This window comes from Electrona antarctica, assembly GCF_951216825.1.
Source record: "Electrona antarctica genome assembly, chromosome: 16".
Lineage (NCBI taxonomy): Eukaryota > Metazoa > Chordata > Actinopteri > Myctophiformes > Myctophidae > Electrona > Electrona antarctica.
In genome coordinates, this window is record NC_136797.1 from 13,816,826 (window position 1) to 13,836,135 (window position 19,310).

At 41.8% G+C, this 19,310-nt stretch overlaps 1 protein-coding gene across 5 annotated transcripts in view; it reads left to right on the forward strand.

Annotated features, from left to right (window-relative positions):
* lrrtm4l1 (leucine rich repeat transmembrane neuronal 4 like 1) overlaps positions 1-19,310 on the forward strand; it is a 241,050-nt gene that overhangs the window by 15,030 nt on the left and 206,710 nt on the right. Inside the window, exon 2 of one of the 5 annotated variants that reach the window (XM_079524525.1) lies at positions 8,067-8,167. The exons of the other annotated variants lie outside the window; for them this stretch is intronic. The gene's annotated coding sequence lies outside the window, so the exon portion shown is untranslated. The remainder of the gene's footprint in view (positions 1-8,066; positions 8,168-19,310) is intronic. 5 annotated transcript variants of the gene reach the window in all.

The window sequence follows — 19,310 nt, forward strand, 5'->3', positions numbered from 1 at the left end:
TTGAGTGCAATAGGTTTGATGAGGTCAGATCAACAAATGGAATGCCAGAGCAGGTCAGCTCCATATATGGGAGATCTAAGGGTTTGATGAGGTCGGATCATCATATGGAATGAATTCTGTACTGGCCATATATGGAGTGTGTCTTGAGTGTACAGGGTTTGATGAGGTCAGAGTAATATAAGGAATGACTTCTGTAAAGGCCATATATGGAGGGTGTCACGCAGTGGCGTAGCTACGCAGCACCAGACCCTGACGCAGGATGGTCTAGAGTGCCCCCGACAGCACCCCCCCCCCCCCCCCGCGATCGAAATATCCCATACAGACTGTTTTGGCTTATAAACAGCGCAACGGGGCACTGTACGGTACCTGTCGCAATTGTGAACAGAGCAGCCTGCTGTAAAAACAAGCCCAAACTGCGTGTTGGTTTATAAACAGCGGGGCACTGTACAATTATTGTAGTTGTGATTTGGGCACGTACCTGGCTGGCTGTCGGGACTCGAGACTGGGAAAGCCCACTGCATGCACACTTGCGGTGCGCCACAGACACTACTGACTTCCTTCACGTTATTAGCCTACAGCCTGGGACCGACGCTACACTCTAGACAGGAGAGCTGTTGGGGGAGGCGGGGCACATGTTGCCTATGCATATTATGGTATGGTGTGGGGCTGTGTGTGCTATAGCAGCAGCCACCACCATGCAGGCTTACAGACGGCGCGGGTGGGCGGCCGTGTGCCCCCCTTGCCTCTGGGCCCCCACGCAGTCGCGTGGTCTGCGTCATGGTAGTTACGCGCCTGGTGTCACGAGGCGTGTCTTGAGTGTACAGGGTTTGATGAGGTCAGATCAACATATGGAATGTCAGAACAGGAAGGACGGGTGGGGAAGGATATGGAGATCTAAGGGTTTGAGGTCAGATGTAGAGTTGCTTGCCGGCTCCTGCAGTCTAGGTGATGATCCAGTCTTCTCCATGTATGGCTATCCAGGGTTAGGTGAGGTCAGTGTCGTGATCTTCATATGGCCATATATGGTGGCGTGACGTGTCGCGATGCGTGATGTCATGGAGATCTAAGGGTCTCCATGATGTCACGTGATGTCACGAGGCGTGACCATATATGGAGACGTAATGTCACGAGGCGTGACCATAATATGGAGGTGTGGGTGACTAACGGTGTGGTGTGTGACTAATGGACGTGACTAACGGACAGGAGATTCAGATTCATTGTAAATGCGACCTACTGTCGCAACAAGTTGAAATAAGGAGATAGTGATACAAGGTTTCTGCCCGACAGCACTGATATTGTCTTGGTTGTAGTGATAGAAATAGAGGGACTTCGCTTGCCTGTGGTTCATTTTCACATGGTCAGCCCATTAAGTAATGGGCACATGGGAATCCAAGCTATTCATATCAGTCAATTTGACCATGACCATTTAATTTGATAAATGGGCTGCATTATCTTTATAATTTCTGAAAGCAGCAGCAACTGATTCTATTTATGCCAGGGGTGAAGAAAAGGATGAATACGAGGGTAAATATGTTATCGTATCAATCATACTGGTTAATTAAAATGTCTATAATATATTCATATTAAAACGGATTTGTTTGCCATCGTTGTCATAGCTAGGACAGAGCCATGGCTCACTGAGCGGTAGAGAAAGGACTGTTGTTGGCAAACCTATTTGGTGGATCTGTCTGAATCCACGTTAGCCTTATTATATTATATAGGCTCGTTTTGAATTATGAATCATAATAAATGCACTGTCCTCCGCTCACCCCAACTCTCACACACACACACCGTCAAACTACAAGGAAGGCCATTGTCTGCCCATGGTTATCTGTGCAAGCATAGACATACGTATAAACGTAGACGCCCTTTCCTGCTCTGGAGCGTATGTGCTCAAGGGAGGGCAAAACTTTCCCGAGATTCCTTGCGAAGCCCCGCGGAAGCATGAGCGTGCGTCACAGAGCGCATGTTCGGGTCTGTAAGTTCCGGAAAAGATGCGCTGTGATTGGCCAGCAATCACTTGAGTGGCAGCGTGACGTAACGTGCCTTCCACACTTCCGGCGTACTTCCTCTCCCAGTGTAAATTCTTCCGCCCCTCCTTCAACACACATCGCTCCAACGAAATGCAGCGGCCAATGAGGAATCTATTTTTAAGTGGTGCAACCACTTCCTTAAGTGACTATGTGTGTGGCTGGGTGTTTTAATATCTACTATGTGTGCAAGACTCTGTATGTCTGTCTGTCTGTCTGTCTGTCTGTCCGTCCGTACTGTGTGACATCAATAGAACAATCAGCAGTAGTCACAATATAACTCTGCTGTTATAGTCACGGTGCGAGATACAGTACATGTATACAGTATGTAAACAATTTATTCACAGCACTTTGATTTGACATTATGTTACTCCAAATGTACACTAACAGCATACATACTGTACATGGCTTCTCCAAGCAAACTCTCAAGCACAACATGCAATGACTTCTTTCAGTTATTATTGGCCTGTCTCCAGCCCCTGAATCTCTAGCCATGCCCATTAAAAAATATGTTCTGGCGATGAAGTCAAACAAAATGAATATTCAGCCTGAGCATCGGGCTAAGTTATTACCATAATTTGAACTAACTGAAAGAACAGTTGTTTTATACTGGTCTGATGGTGGTTTCAACATATTATGTTACATTAATGCGTGATTTCGTTCTACGTCCGTGATTAGACATGGTAACGCCCCGCCTGCCTCTGAGGTGGTGGAAAGCCTGGGTGAGGCGAGGTTACATGCTGGATAGTCTGCCGCAAGGTTTTCTTTTCGCAGATAAGTAAGCATGGGATGGGACCGAGGCTACGAGGTTACTCCGTGGTGGGAAATAAATAAATAATACAAGTACGATATAATACAAGATATAATATTAGACAAGCCAAATCAAATCAGTTGTTCAATCAATTATTAAATCAAAGCAAACGGTACAAACAATATTGGTTTGCCTCTTCTACAAAAAATAAAGTTACAAGTTACTGTCGCGTGTTGCCATTCTCTTGTACTTGTATTATTTCCCACCTTGGAGTACCCTTGCATCTCGGAGGACAGGCAAGACGGGCAGTGTCGGTAGGCCAATCAGAGGCAGGCGGGGCGTTACCATGTCTAATCACGGACGTAGAAAGAAATCACGCTACATTAATGTGATTGATTAGAAACCCAATTCATACCATGCCCTGTACCATTCTGGAAGAAAAAACATCCCTTTTTGGGTTTAGAAAAATGTAGAACTTTCAAAAGTGCCTATCTACAAATGCCTAGTGGCTCCCCTTCCCCTAAGGGAATTTATTCATAGGAAGAGGGACAGTGGCCGCAGCACTATAGGTCAGACTCCAGAAGGGACTGCGAGCGAGGCCCACCACAGGCAGACCACCCTTGGACAAAAATGTCCTCAACAAAAGGTTGTTCGGACTGGCACCGTCTCCCAGTTGCCCTAAGGGTGAGCCCCACATTCTCAGCCTTCAGAAAGGACTATTATATTAAAACAGTGGTTGAAAGATAACCAGACATGTGATGATATTTTTATAGACTAGCTAAAGGCCCACTCTAAATAAGATTTTAATTTACCGCTATGCTTATTGTTGATTGTTGATGTACCTTCAGTGTTGTTGTTAACTTATGTTGTATCGTTGTTTTAGTGTAGTGAAGTTTTTTTCTGGGGCAAATGTTTGCCGAAAATAGCCGACAATATTTTTTTATGACTAGAACTCTGTCTACTTGACATTACTCCAAAGTATACCGTATTGCTTGGATGACATTAATTTCAGTATGGTATAGAAACATGCTTTTAACAGTTCAGTCATCATTGTGTTAACTTTTAATGTAGCCTATTTATTCATTAGAAAATAGCCCCAGGGATAAAAGGTCTATTTTATTTATTAAATTAAATTGTCCTTGGTCTCATTAAATACGCCATGATGTTTAGCCAACATTGACTCGGATTATATCAGGTGAGTTTTAATGACTAGGGAGAAAATGTAAACAAGCAAAATCTAAAAAATAAAGCCATTAACAGGAGAAGGCTTTGCTTATGTACTTATATTATATATGTTTATGGGGGAAGCTGTGACTAGACAGTGATGTACTGTATTGGCCGCAGTATGGTCCATCACATCTCTAAACCATTACTTACCTCGCATCCGCGGCGTCCTTTGTGTCATTCAGGGCCCTTTGGGGGTACAGGCGATGTACCGCAGCACTAAACGTGTATTTGCCGGCAGGGTTTTTTGATCTGCGGGGAATCCATGCATCTGCTTTTGACATCCCCCCCCTCTAGTCGTTCATTCATAACCGATGGGGATATGTTTTATCCCCGTTTCTGGTCAGACTGAATGCATTTCCTTTTGGGACACGGAAGACTGATATGTTTGATATAGGGTTTCTTCCTGGAGGCTGAAACCTTGACAGTCAAACGTGCCAATGAAAAAAACTGATATAGTGACGTCACACGATCAGCCCCTCCCCTAACCCCTCCCCCTTTATCATACAACTAGAGCTGTGGGTGCGGTGCGGCTTCAGTTCAGGTGGATCACCACACACCAGGCAAACCAGGCATATGAACTGGTGGGGGTGCCCACATAAAAACAACATTTTAACAAATACTGGAGGCCTACATTTTTTTGAAAAACTTCTTCCTCCTTATATAATAATAATACCTGATGAACATGTTTTAGGGTGGGGAAAAAATCATGGCACTCCATCTTTAAAAAAAACGTACCCTCCTCAGTCCTCACCTTTTTTTTACAAATGGAACCCCTGCTCGCTGGGCATGGAAGGTGTGTGGGGGTGGGTGGTAAAGTGATGGGGGGCCTGAGGCTCTCTTAAGCCTCTTAACACATTTTGTGCCCAAAACGTCTGTGGACGTCCTGGGTATTACCGCACGTGCATAGCCCAAGACGTCTGTGGACGTTTTTAATTTTTTTTTTATTAAAAAAAATCAGAAAAAGCCAAAGTTTGTGTTTTCGCCATTGAGAATGCATTTGGCGTTTAAATTAAATAACTCAGAAACTATAAAACATTTCAAAGTAAAAAGTTCCAGCATGTGTCTCCACAGTCAGCTGAATTATAAAAAATGTGAATGGATTTTCTAGGTGAAAGTGATTTTGGGCAGTATTGCGTGGGCTCTCAATGTGTTAACATGGTTTAAGAGGCTGTGATGAGGGAAACTCGGGGGGTTATGGGGTTGCGGTGGCGGTGTGGGCGGCAGTGACAGAATGGACAGTTGATGGGCTCTTCAGTTGACATTGAAACGCCCTCTCTTGTGAGACGAAAAATATACTGATCTATACCTTGTCAGTCGCCGAAAATAGCCAACCGTGTTGCAAGTTTTAAATTAGGCATAATTATGTGTGTGTGCGCGTGTGTGTGTTTCTATGTGCAGGGCGTTGCTGAAAATGAGCACCTGTGCTCAGCTACTTCCCTGGGTAAATAAAGAATAATAATAATAATAATAAGTGGATGGTTTGATCTGATGCTCATACTGTCCAGGTTGTAACGCACTTCTCATCAGAATCCCTCGCAAGAGCCTTTCAAAGGCTCCAATACATCCAGAACAGCGCTGCTAGGATCCTGATGAGGGTGCGTAAATACCGAGCACATTCACACCCATCCTCCGCTCACTCCACTGGCTCCCCGTCTCATTTCGGACTGAATACAAGATCTCCCTGCTAAACCCACCATTGCATCCACGGCAACGCTCCCTCCTACCTCAAATAATTAGTCACCCTTCTTCAACCCTCCACTCGCTCCCTCCGCTCCTCAAACCCATTAAGACCAACGTGCGCACCATGGGTGACCGGGCCTTAATTCTGCTCGGTCGCCCCCGAACTGTGGAACGCCCTCCCCGCCCACCTGCGAGCACCACAGTCGGGTGACTCATTTAAGAAGAGAAAAGCTTGCCCTTTTGTTTTAAATTCTTGGTTTGGTGTGATGCTTCTTATGTTTTTATCTTTCGCATTTGCTCACTGTAGCACTTTGAGATTCTAACGAATGTAAAGTGCGTTATAAATAAAATGTATTATTATTATTATTATTACTGTAGGCCAGTTCTCAAGGTTTTCATGCCAAGGACCCCCAAATTGATATTTATTTGGTCTCGGACCCCTATTGAAAACATTTTGTGCCAGGTCCCCCCCCCCCCCCCCCCCCCAATGAGAGAAGATTGGTGAAGAAAATCATTCCACATTTTTCAAAAACCAGATTCAAGATTCAAGACCATTTTGGCTAAACAGGAGGGTCAGCGGCCGGGCCATCCGGCGGACAGGCGACCGTATACTTGTTGGGGACCCTCTGAAACCCGCTCAGAGACCATTGGCGTTCCCCTGGCCCCACTTTGACAAGCACTGCTGTGTGCTGGCTGGGATCTGTAACGGGGCTGGAGCAGGCGGTGACACGCCAGTATGCTCTGCTCTGTGAAGCATGTTAAATCATTCTGGGCGGGAACCTCATTATGTTATACTTTAGCTTTTGAAAAATAGCAGATCTACAAGCTCATAGCGCGGCACCGAGTGCAGTGGTACGAGCTTGTAGATCTGTTATTTTTGCTACTGGGGTGGGTCCCTGTCTGAAACAACATATTTTCAGATGAGGGTCGGCGGCCTATTACATATCATTTTTGGGGTCCATGAAATATTGAGCACCACTGATATAGAAACATGGGTATTTCAGAAAAGCGCTACGAGCTTGTAGATCTGCTATTTTAGACAAATCGTGAAAATGTGGGCGCAAATCTTTGAATATATATTCTTTCAGAGTGAATGTTTTTAACTCAAATCTAACTCAAAAGCTTCTGCGGGGGGGTCCCTGGAACAACATATTTTCAGATGGGGGTCGGCGGCCTATTACATACGTATAATGTTTGGGGGTCCTTGACATGAAATATTGAGAACCTCGGCACTGATATACATGTAGAAACAAAGGTATTTCAGAAAACTGAAACTGATATTTTTTTTAAAATTTCAGGCCTAAACGGGTTAAATCATCCTCTTCAGCAGGATATTTGTTCCTCAGTTATGTCACCCTGCTACTCTGGCAGAGTGACAGCCTGGCATCAATGGGTTTTATTAGTGCAGTTATCTCCGCCTGGGAGCTGAATATTTCCCCCCTTTGTGTCTACAGTAGCAGTGCTAAGCGATAAAGCTATCAGCAGAGCAGCACACGTCTTCTTTCCCCTCCGCTCTTCATGCGGGCTGAGCTTTTGCCACATGGTCATACATCATAAAGGTGAAGAAAGATATGCTTAAGAATGCGGCAATCTTTTGACATATTTTTTTTTGTAACTTGTTTTGATTATGACAGTGGATGACACATGTTCGCCATACTTCAGGTTTACTCAAGGAAAAGAGCAATGGGGCATGACTTCTGTTGACTGATATTTCTTCCCGCAGTTTTTGTCCTCCTTTATGTTTTTTGTCTCTCTGTGACATTGTTTAATTGTTGGGGCATATTTTCTTCAAATAAGATCTGCATTTCTTTTTTTTCTTTTTTTTTTTAATATATATTTTTATTTGGTTTTTAACATTTTAAAGAACAAAACATTTCATTTCCCCACACCTTCCCCCCCCAGCATAAATACAAATACATCATTGTCCTCTTTCTCTGTCACGTCTCTGTACATTTCATACTGTTTCCTCACATGAAAGGTATTGGATAATAGCAACAATAATTACTGCAAAAATTATTAACAAAAAATAACGAGTACATATATAAATATACAGATCTGCATTTCTGTCTTGCTCACGTACTGCATACATTATGTACTAAGTGGCATTTAAAATGAGGCAAATTATAACCATTGAGTTGAGTAGCTAAATGTAATCAATGCACACAGAAATAGTTCAGTTTGCTTAATATTTTTTCCCAAGGGGAGTTGAATTTACAGAGTAATTAGTTGAGTAGAATATACCCCCCCCCCCCCCCAATTTACCCCCAAGCCCGTCTTGCTCTCATCTGCAAAGTTTACATTTGGTAATGAATTAAGAGCCTTGTGTTATTAATTTTTTTTCCCTTTTTTTTTTTTTTTTTTGCTGACATCTCTATAAGCTAAGGATAAGCTAGGCCTAAATCAAGAAAAATGCAGACAAAGCACATCGCAGTCCAAGGAAATCTTAGTGGGAAGAGCTTTCAGTGAAAGATAACGGCAGGTATATTTTTGCCTTTGTATGGTTCATAAAATGTCCTGGTTTCGTTGTAATTATGTAAAAATGCTTTTAGGGGAATCTTTATCACATACATTTCTTTAAAAAAAAAATCAGAATTCACATGTGTACTGTATACAAAAAACTCCTTTTTAAAGCAGTAAAAACAATGACGATCAAGAGGAACATTATGGTATTACTTGGTTTGAATGTGCAGAATGATCCTGAAACATGAACTTGTTTGTGTTAACTTTGTACCGAACCCCTATGAAGCTTCTTTCAATGGTGGTAGTCAGACCAGTGAAACATTATATACTGTAGTTACCGGTATACAAAAAATGACCTTGGACTCAAGATTGTGCACAACATACTGAAACTCATTCAGGCTGTCTTTGTACTGAACAGTTCTATGAAGTTTCAATACAATTGGACTGGATGGGCGGGCAAGCGGTAGTCTCGCGTAGCCAGACAACTATTCCACAATCTCCGAATGCTATATAGAGTCTGGAACTACAGCTCCCGAAATCCGAGTAAGGAAGCTGCCATTTCTGTTCAGCTTATTTTTGTATTTCCTTTTCTGCTAAGCAACAAGCTATATATGCTCAGATGATTTCTATTATATTAGGATAAATTTGCGCGACTGTAAAGACGAAACGGAAGTGGCGAGGAGTCTCTACTGCCGCTTTATATTTGACTCATGATAGCTCTTCCGTTGCTCCAGACTGTATGATGAAAGCATTTGGAAATTGCGAGAGGTACAGACAGCAAAGTGTTCCCCGCCGAAGTTCTGGAGCCTGGTGCTTTCAAATGGTCTTATAGCAGGGGTTGTTAAGTATTCTAAGGTAATAGCCTGAGCCCCTTGCTACACGAGGATGTCGCGGGCTGTTCCCCGCGCAAGTTTGTGAACGATATAAAACATTCCTGCGTCTACATTGCGGTTATGTTAATTATGTACGATGTCTACACGAGACCGGTAAACTGCTTCGTTTTCAATAGAACGTTGTAGTACACATACTAACGTCAATATTTGCTGCAGCAGGAACGCAATGATCATATTAACACTGGGTGCATCCATCTTGTTTGTTATGGTCTGGACCTCTGTAGTGCATGCGCTTTAAGGCAGAGGCATGGTGAGTTTGGAGGGGGGAGGGACTATGACATCACCGGCTCAGGAAAGATACCGGCATTCGCTGTACACACGGAGACGTGAAAGTCGCGTCTCCAAACTTTCCCACTCTGGAAGGTAGTTTCAAAATTAGCCGTTTAAGTCCCCCAAAACGCTGTCTCCGTGTGACAAAAAGGGCAGATCGGCTAATTACACCGAAATCGTCCTCGTCTGGATTACCCCTGAGGATCATAGTGTTTCATAAGACCTCTTCTGAGGGAACAAACAAAGAATGCGAAGCTCACAAATGACTGCAAACGAATGACTTAGTTACCAGATGCAGGTTCTTAAGCATCACACAGCATGCCATGAAAGGCACTGTGTGATCCCTAACGGATAGGAAGCATCGGATGCTTGCGTCGAGAAATGCACCCATTGTTTCTTAACGGCTGCAATCAAATTGCAAGAGGTGTCAGTCAGGTGCGTGCGTCAAAACCTGTTGACACGTCTCTCAGAGCTCGGTTCTATTTCGAGAGTCAACACGAGGCACAGACCACGACAACACCATCTGTGTGTAATGACATCGCTGCATTGATGACTCTGTTCAGTCTCGTAGTTGCAGGGTGGTGTATGTTACAGCATGCATGTTTGCGTTTTAACCAGTGTTGTTCTAGTTTAGTTATTAGTTATACAGTAGTTACTAGTCTGAAAAAGTAACTAATTACTTTACTAGTTACTAAATTATGAAAGTAACTAGTTACTAGTGTTACTTTACTTTACTTTATAAAACAATAAAGTTTAAAAACAAATATATAAGATTTTCCAATTCAGACACATTGTTTTGTTTTTTGTTTTTTTTGCTTTCGCCTTTATTTTTTAATGGAGGGACAGACAGTAGGAGAGAGATGGGGTGGGGGGGGGGGGGGAAGACATGCAGTAAAGGCCGTCGGGATCGGGAGTCTATCCCGCGGAACACTGCCAGACTGGATTACCAGCCAAGGTGCCTGGACCACTGAGCCATGGCCCAGGCCCAGACACATTGTTTTCAAGGAAAAAATATTCCCTAATGTCACTGGTCCAGTTGTGGTTTGTTTTAAGCTCTACTCTAAAAAAAACTAAATATAACACTTATGCCAATAGTACAATATCCAAAATCACAGACAATATCCAGTCTAATGATATGGATATAATACTGATGCCCTGCCCATGCACAGACGGGCCTAAAGTAATTACCCTATGTTACCCTATGTTGACCAATCATCATCATTATGATGACGTTATGCCCTGTGGAAGCCTCTTTCTCATGTGGAATGTGTTTCACTCTGGGAGCGCACTCAGCGCACCATGTCAGTTTACATGACAGACTCCGCACTGGCAGGAGAAGGTTATTTTAACTGAATCTTAACTAACTCACCCATTGAAAACAAAGTAACTCTAATGTCGTTACTGAATGTGAAAATGTAAAGAGTTATGTTACAAATTACAACAAAAAGTAGTTTCTTTATGTAAAGTAACTTAATGTAAGAGCGTTAGTTCAAACACTGGTTTTAACTTGCTTGACCTTTCTAAATTCTCTATTGAGAAACAAGTCTGTCTTTTAACGAAATAGATGCACACATCCTGAAAAATGCTGGCGTTACAAGCTCAGAGCCGACCCCGGTCATTTATATTAATTATTTTAAGCCTGGAACCAAGCCATCCATGCAGGGTCCTGTGAATCATGCCAAAAATAATGGTATTATATAGTATATCATATAATTTAATATTCAAATATGTTTTGACACAATCAATTGTTTTATGGTCATGATTGAACACTCAGAGTTACAGACCTGTAATTGTGTTTTTTGTTGTTTTAAATGCGTTACCACTTTCGCACCTTATGCTTAACCTCATGTAGGCTACATACTGTACTGCATCTACGGATCATACTACAGATATCTTCATTTTTGTTCTTGATGTTCTCTTTGACATGCTGATTTAATGTTAGATATTTTGTTTTCTCCCTGCTCAGGCAGGAATACTTAGTTGGAACGGTTGTCTCTTTCATGACATTATAATAGGAATATGCTCATTATTGTTGAAAGGCTAGGTCTTTATAACCTCAGCTGCAATAAGTTGGGCTGATCCTATCTCCAACATTGCACTGTGAAATGACAAACATAATACAATAAATAATACTGGAAATGGTGTTGAAATATAAGGCGACCTAACATGCAATAGCCTACTGCATGTTCTCGGGGGAAGTCATGACACTCCAATAGATTAAATCACTAGAATATGTGGCTTATTCCCCCACAGTCAGTGCCAGTGTTCATTATTGTACACTGTTTTTTGTGTTGGAACATACATACTTTAGGGCAGTGGTTCACAAACCTTTTCATGTAAAGGACCCCCAAATTGACACCAATGAGCCCCCCATTTGAAAAGATATGCCAGGGACCCCCATAAGAGAACATTTTTACGGCTCTAGCCGTGATTCTCAACCATTTTCATTTCAAGGACCCCCAGTTTGACCTGAATTATAGGCTACGGACCCCCATTTAATGGCATTTCTATCTCTGGCACCCCAATTTATATTGTAAAATCAAAGTTAATTTAACTCAGAGTGTACAAATGGAACCAAATGGACCCGTTGGGGTCCATTTGGTTCCCTTTGTACACTTAACTTAAAAAAAAACTTAACTTAAAAAAAAACGTAAAAAGGAAAAACGCACACACAAAAAACTTAACTTAAAAAAAAACTTAACTTAAAAAAAAAAAAAAAGGAAAAACGCACACACAAAACTTTAAAAAAAAACTTAAAAAAAAAAAAACCTAAAAAAGAAACATGCACGCACGCACACATACACACACTAATTATTTTTTTTAAAACATTTAATTTAAAAAAACTTAACTTAAAAAAAACCTTAAAGTACGTAATTTATTCTAATTGTTGTTATTGCAATTTACGAGCTGCGTTCGCTTCCCGCGTTTGCGCGTCTTACTTGTAGATCTACTGTACAAGCTCACAATGCGTGGCAGCATTGTGAGCTTGTAGATCTACTGTAGATCTACTGTACAAGCTCACAATGCGTCGCAGCATTGTGAGCTTGTAGATCTACTGTAGATCTACTGTACATTGTGAGCTTGTACAGTAGATAGTCTATTTTCAAATGGTCGAAATGCATATAGGGCTGAAGTGGTAAATGTTTGTTTTGTAATAAATTAATAATCCAAATCTACAATGTACTGTAACTAGTAACTCAAGTTTTCCAATAATTGCAGTGTAGTAAATGTACAATATTTGGATCCGAGATGTAGTGGTGTCGAAGTTAAAGAATTGGAAATACTCAAGTGAAGTAATGTACAAATAACTCAAAATGGTAACTTGCATGGTGATCACAGATGAGGTACATGTTATACTTAGTTAATTATAATTTAAATATTTCTCAAAATAATGCAACCGGTTTATTGGTATCACAATAGATTCTTACACCGCAAGAACACGTGAGGAAACATTGGGGTACATTTTAAAACCCACCAAGTCCGCCAGCCTCGGATGGTAATAAAGGAACAGATTGTTGTGATGTGGTCATATTATCATATGCAGTGGCTAATTAAAGGAAAGAGTGACTCGCGTGCTTTAACCCAGGGGTTCTCAACCCGTCGGTCGCGACCCCTCGGGGGGTCGCCAAATTATTTTAGGGGGTCCCCAAATTATTTTTTAAAAATGTATTTTCACGATTTTTCAAAAATAGCAGACCTACAAGCTCGTAGCGCGCGAGCTTGTAGATCTGCTATTTTTCAATAGCTAAATTATAACAATGCTTAAAACACCAAAAGGGGTTCCCGCCCAAAATGGGTTAAGGTTATTGTAGCAGTCAATTTATATTGGGGGTCGGGAGGGGGCGGGGCGGGGGTCCCGAGACATTGCCAAAGCATTTCCGGGGGTCCCCGGCCAAAAACGTTGAGAACCCCTGCATTAAGTGACCTGAAGCAATATCGTTTACTGTTGTATATTATAGACCATTGCTTCTGCCATCATTTATTTATATGTAGCATGGTTACGATTTCATGCATGCTGTACATTCCTCCATTTGTTGGCAACTGTGTAATGTACAAATCTCCCACGAGGCCAAGCTTCCAGCATGGCATACTCTGTATGGCCCTCAGTTCTGCGACAATAGTGGGCTCATCTGTGTGCTTATGTAACACCGATAAGCATACGCTCTTCCCGCTGCTACTACATTCTCTCTCTTGTGCATGGTACATATACACCCTGGGGCTGAAAGGGAGTAAATTACATTTGTTCCACTGTTGTGGCAGATCTACAGTTTCTCTAGTCTGGTCTCACTGGTGTTGTCCTGCCACAAGAGCACATGTATATGTGCTGGATCTTTGTACCGATCGAGTGCTCTGAGAAAGGCAAACGCTTCGAAGTAATTCAGTTTGCATTCACCGAGTCTTCCAACAAATACAGATCTTGATCTGTCTCCATTTCACACATTTAGCTGAGGTTGAGTTCGCCTGCCGATGCATGGAGATGCTACCAGAAATAAGAGCAAAATGACTCCAGCCGTAACTGTAGAGAATCAACGAGGCTTGATTTATTCCTCATAACAGATACAAGCAACACAAGTTGGCGGGACATGCCGGATGCACCACGGTGGATTTGAACCGACACTTTACCACTGCTGCGCCACCCAATCCTGTCAAATGTCTGCATGAAAAAGATCAATGAAAGATCAATGAAAGATCATTGAACAGATCATTGAACAGATCATTGAACAGATCATTGAACAGATCATTGAACAAGCAAATATAAAGCCTGATTTATACATGGCAGACTAGCACGCCGAAAAGAGCCCATCTACATCATGACAGTATAAATTAAGCATAAGAACTCATATAGAAAGTCTTTCATTTTAAAATCTGCAGTCATACACTTTCAAAGTGAATAATCGAAAAGGCCTCTCTTTTTTTCCAATTGTATTATTTCCAACTCTAAAGTGCCATTCACACTGAGCACTATAGCATAACTATAAAGATGATTATATCATTCACTATTTTATTTGATTTAGAACGATTTTTAAAACTGTATATTTTATAATTACCGTAGTTAAAGTGCTCAGTGTGAATGGCCCTTTAGACTTGGTGGTTTTGTTCTGTACCATTGGAAAAGGAGGAGGACGTTGAATTCATTAGTGTGTGGCAAATAGGATTGGTTGTATCATTTCTCTACAAAATGTAATTTTTTAGATGGTTGGACTGACTGTAACTTGTCAAGTTTCCTGGTACAAGATTCTTTCCTAATAACTATATTTTATCATCTAGTTCCCGACTAGTTTAAATGTGTTACTAGGAAATTAAAGTACTTATTATACATTTTTTTTCTCGTCCTAAGGAAGGACTGTTAAAGGACCACTTCACCACTTTTCAACATCTCTTCATATAATTGGTCCTCACTAATGTTCATGATAAAACACCCCAATTCTTTCCTACTCAGTCTGTGTCTCATAGGAGGGCTTTGGGCAGTTCGGACACCCGTCCACCAGTGACATCATCATTAGGCAGATTTGTTTTTAAACAAGATTTGTTTTAAAATATATTTAGATTTGTATTATCGTGAGAACGATGGCTTCAACTTTTGCATTGCAACTTTTCAGGAAAAGAAAGCCTGCCGTTTCTATTAGCTTGGATTCACCATCGATGATGTCACTGGTGGACGGGTTTCTGAACTGCCCACAGCCTTTCTATGAGACACAGACTGAGTAGGAAAAAATGGTGGTATTTTATCATGAACATTAGTTAGGACCAATTATAGGAAGAGAAGTTGAAAAGTGGTGAAGTGGTCCTTTAATGTGTTTCCACCAAGTGTTTTTCAATTATTTTCATTTACATACTGTGCAGTGGTGCTTCTTCGTAAGTAATATGGACCTTTTAAGTAGGATGGAAGCACTTGGTCCATTTGGCAAGGAAACGTGTGGGGAGGAATAATTGTCCCAAGTCCAACAGACTAAATTGGGAGAAAAGAAAGGGTATAATTTAGTGATGCACCGAATATTTGGCCACAAGAAATATTTGGTAGAAAATGGCTAAAAATGCATTTTCGGCTTATTCCGTTTCGGCCCGAATAGGCAGAACATGTCACCGAACAGTGTATGCAATGAATGCATTCAAAAGAGCTGAATAAATGTTTTATGGACCCATTATAGTGATTATTATTTAAGTTAAGTTTTGCCATAACCTTCTTTTGCCATAAATCAGGTAGCTTTACCTATATTCGGTATTCGGTTTCGGCCAAGAATTTCCCTTTCGGTGCATTCATAGTATAATTGGCCACTCTTAATAAAAAAGGACTTTCAGAAAGATGGGAAGAAAGAGAGCCTCAGTTTTACGAAGAGAAACATCACATCATCGACATGATTGATCAACATCTAACTGATATAATGCATTCTCATTGAATACGGTAATGGTTGCAGCAGCATTCTGTTGGATCAACTAAAAGTATATTGAGAAACAATTCACTTTATGAACATTAATCCATTCTAGGCGGGAACCCCTTTTGGTGTTTTAAGCATTGTTATTATTTAGCGATTGAAAAAGCTTGTAGATCTGCTATTTTTTGAAAAATCGTGAAAATGTGGCACAAATCTTTGAATATATATTCTGTCACAGTGAATGTTTTTAACTCAAATCTTTGCTTCTGGGGGGGGGGGGGGGGGGGGTCCCTGGAAGAACATATTTCAGATGGGCATATGTGGCCAAATGCATATAATTCTGGGAGTCCTTGACATGAAAACGACTGACATAGAAACATGGGTTTTTCAGAAAATGGTCAGGATTTAGAAGGCATTTGTAGAATCGACCTCTGGTCTAAATGGATTAAGAGACAATTGACTAGTAAAGCTCTAGCCTGCTCCCTGAGACATAAACTATTCAGGAAGACTTGTTTTCAAGACACATCTATATTCCCCATGCGCTACCTGTTTGTATTTTATAGGCACAATCGTTGGAAACCTTCTCTGCATTATTGAGTAATGTCCTTAACAAATGTCTGCTATACCTTTTGTAGCCTGAACAAAGTACTCTCAGCCTCAGTACTTGAGCAAAGTATAGATACTTCTCTAACCTCAATTCAAGTCAGTTGCTCCGTCAAATTGTACTTGAGTTGGAGTACTTTCTTTTAAATATACATGAGTATTCAAAGTACTCAAAAGTACATATTTTTATATACAGTAAATAGATTGAAAGTTAGGGGGAAAAAATATAAAATAAATATATATTGTGTAATATAGCAGATCTTGTATATTATACATCACATTATCGACATCATTGATCAACATCTAACTGATATAATCCATTCCCATTGAATACGGTAGTGGTAGTAGTGCAGCAGTATTGTTTGTATTTTATTACAAAGTATTAAGCTTAAAAAAACAAATTATGAGAGTGATAACATCAATTCACAGTAATTTAGGCATTTAGCAGACACTTTCATCCACGACTTGCAAAATGCAAGAATAAAAATGTACAGCATGTACCCACAAAATTGACTTGGTAAATGGCAAGTAAATAGAGTGGGAAGAAATTAATTGCCCGTTACCTTCCACTCTTCTTTTTTTAAATGGAAAATAACTGATTTATATCAGTCACTATACTTTTTTACTTTGGGCTAAAATTGAGTTTCAACTAACAGCTCTCATCAAACAGACTTGGGGAATAAAAATACTTTTTCTTCCTCTCTGTACACGAACCACTGACAAAAATATTCTTCTACATGTCACAAGAAACCAAAAAAAGTGCTTCTCGGAACACAGGTCTCTGCCAGGTCAGCTAGGTTATTTTAGGCCAGCAATATTGATTTGTATATGGACTATTGGTTGTCAGACTATTGGAATAGTGGGACTGTTGGTTCTCTGACTATTGGCTGTCTGACTATTGGCTGTCTGACTATTGGCTGTTGGACTATTGGTTGTCGGACTATTGGTTGTCGGACTATGTAGTCTGTACTGTACTGCAAGCCCGGCCCTTCCTACAGGCCGACGAAGCAGCTGCTTCGGGCGCCATGGGGGAGGTGCCCGAAAGTTTTTTTTTTTTTTTTGCCCAGTGTCCCCCCCCAGTGCCTCCCCAGTACCTCCCCAATGTCTGCCCAGGGCCTCCCTAGTGCCTCCCCAGTGTCTCCCCAGTGCCCAGTGCCTCCTCAGTGTCCCCCCAGTGCCTCCCCAATTTCTTTTTTTTAAAGAAGATCGTGCTTGGGGTGCCAGATTGCTCAGGACCGGCCCTGCTGTACTGTACTGTACTGCCTCTCATAATGCGCCTGTGCAATGTGCATGTGCTACACCGTAGTCGGTACTGCACTGTGCTCTGTGCTGGCGTTACACTAAAAACGGTCAAGGCATGACAGTTACCGTGTGGGGGTCCCCGGGGGGTCCCCGACTCCCCGGAACATCCAGACCGCTGCAAGAATGCGCCCAGGGGGGCGGCCCGGTTCTGGCGAGCTGACCCGCGTCCGAAACAGTCGAGAAATGTCAGAGTTACCGTGTGGGGGTCCCAGGGGGTTACTGTACTGTACTGTACTGTACTGTACTGTACTGTACTGTACTGTACTGTACTGTGCACCTGAAATCATGTAATGGCTGCTAAAAACTCAGCTTCCCATCATGCACCTGTGCACAGTGTAAAGCTCAACAGTGCCACTTTGTCACCTGTTGGTACTCTAAACAGACAACTGGACAAACATTGCTGTTCCTTGGAGTGGCTGCACCACTCAAACAATGGGAGAGATCTGTCTTGATCACATGACTATAGACATACTGTGTACTGATTTGCGTGATGTTTGGACAAAATCTGTAGGAGTACCAGTAAGAGATCGCTTGCACACATCCGCCTGGGTGACGGCAGACTGCTGGGCGAGCGCTGGCGCTCTGTACTGGCCATAGGCTATATATATATATATATATATATATATATATTTTTTTTTTATATTTTATATTTTTTTTATTTACCCAGGGTAGTAGCTGAGCACAAGTGCTCATTTTCAGCAACGCCCTGCACGATGCACATAGAGAGACAGACAGACACACACACACACACACACACACACACACACACACACACACACAAACCTGGGAGCTGACCAGTACAACCACAATCTTATACTGTTGGCCACTAAGCAGCTCCACTGGAGCAGTTGGGGGTTCAGTGCCTTGCTCAAGGGCACTTCAGCGGTGTTGGATGAGTGATGACAATCACTTCTCGACCCAGATTTTTCCTGCCCGGCTGGGGAATCGAACCGGCAACCTTTCGGCAACAAGGGCGCTCCTCTAACCCTTAGGCCACCGCTGCCCAAATGGAGCGTGTCTTGAGTGTACAGGGTTTGATGAGGTCAGATCAACATATGGAATGTCAGAACAGGTCAGCTCTTTATATGGAGGTCTAAGTGGAGGTCATACTGTATATGGAGGTCTAGAGTGGCTTGAGTGTGCACGCACGCACGCACGCACGCAGCTTATGCAGTATACTGTATACAATACGTACAGTATGTAGGCCTGGCCTGTATATAATACCATTTTTGGCAACATGCCCAAAATAGGGATGCCAGATTGAAAGTGGTAAAAATCACAAACAAAACCAGCTAGCTAGATCAGGACAGCAGTATGAAAACATGGGCATTTGCTTCAGACTGACAGCATCTCTCTCCTAAAAGAAGACATTCAACGGTTAGGAAAAGTCATTTCAGAGAGGTTGAGCAGCTGACCTGAAAATAAGACGTTAGCTCGGCCTCTCTTCCTCTGTTGTAGAACCCTCGGTGACTTGTCATGCCCTGGAAAACAGATCCTGACCACACTGTCAAATCTGTCTCCAGCATACCACAATAGTCTAAAATACAAATTATTTATTGATTTTATAGATTTGATATTATTTATTTATTACTTTTTTACTCACTGTTGGAGAGTGGCTGAAGGGCAATAGCAGGAGGCTGAGCTGGTTGTTGAGACTTTCTCGATCTGTTAGTGTTTGCAGACTTGAAAGGGAAGATGCTCGACAATGAAAGATGTAAAC